This window comes from Pseudophryne corroboree, chromosome 3 (genome assembly GCF_028390025.1).
Source record: "Pseudophryne corroboree isolate aPseCor3 chromosome 3, aPseCor3.hap2, whole genome shotgun sequence".
Lineage (NCBI taxonomy): Eukaryota > Metazoa > Chordata > Amphibia > Anura > Myobatrachidae > Pseudophryne > Pseudophryne corroboree.
The window spans coordinates 408,418,126-408,418,487 of NC_086446.1; the positions used below are offsets into that span (position 1 = coordinate 408,418,126).

General features: G+C 36.7%; 1 pseudogene; it reads left to right on the forward strand.

Annotated features, from left to right (window-relative positions):
- LOC134898437 (5S ribosomal RNA) lies at nt 1–118 on the forward strand (annotated as a pseudogene).
- The last annotated feature ends 244 nt before the right edge of the window (nt 119–362 follow it).

Below are 362 nucleotides of genomic sequence, written 5' to 3' on the forward strand. Positions count from 1 at the left end.
GCGTACAGTCAAACCACACTGGCACGCCCAACCCCGTCTGATCTTGGAAGCTAAGCAGTGTCCGGGCCTGACCAGTACCAGGGAGGAGACTACCTGGGAAGATCAGGTACTGTAATGATAACAAACGATTTCCAATGGATACTCACCAAAAATTAGCACCTAATTAGAATCACTTTTATGTATCACTGATTATTTATTTATTTATTAATTTATATATTTATTTATTTAATATGATCCTTCGGATGGACTTATATTTAAGCCAAAACATGTGTCACCGGATTTTTATATCTATACCTATATAATCATAAGGCTTAATATAATCTAGCCTGCACCAATAGCACCATTAAATAACTACAGTCACC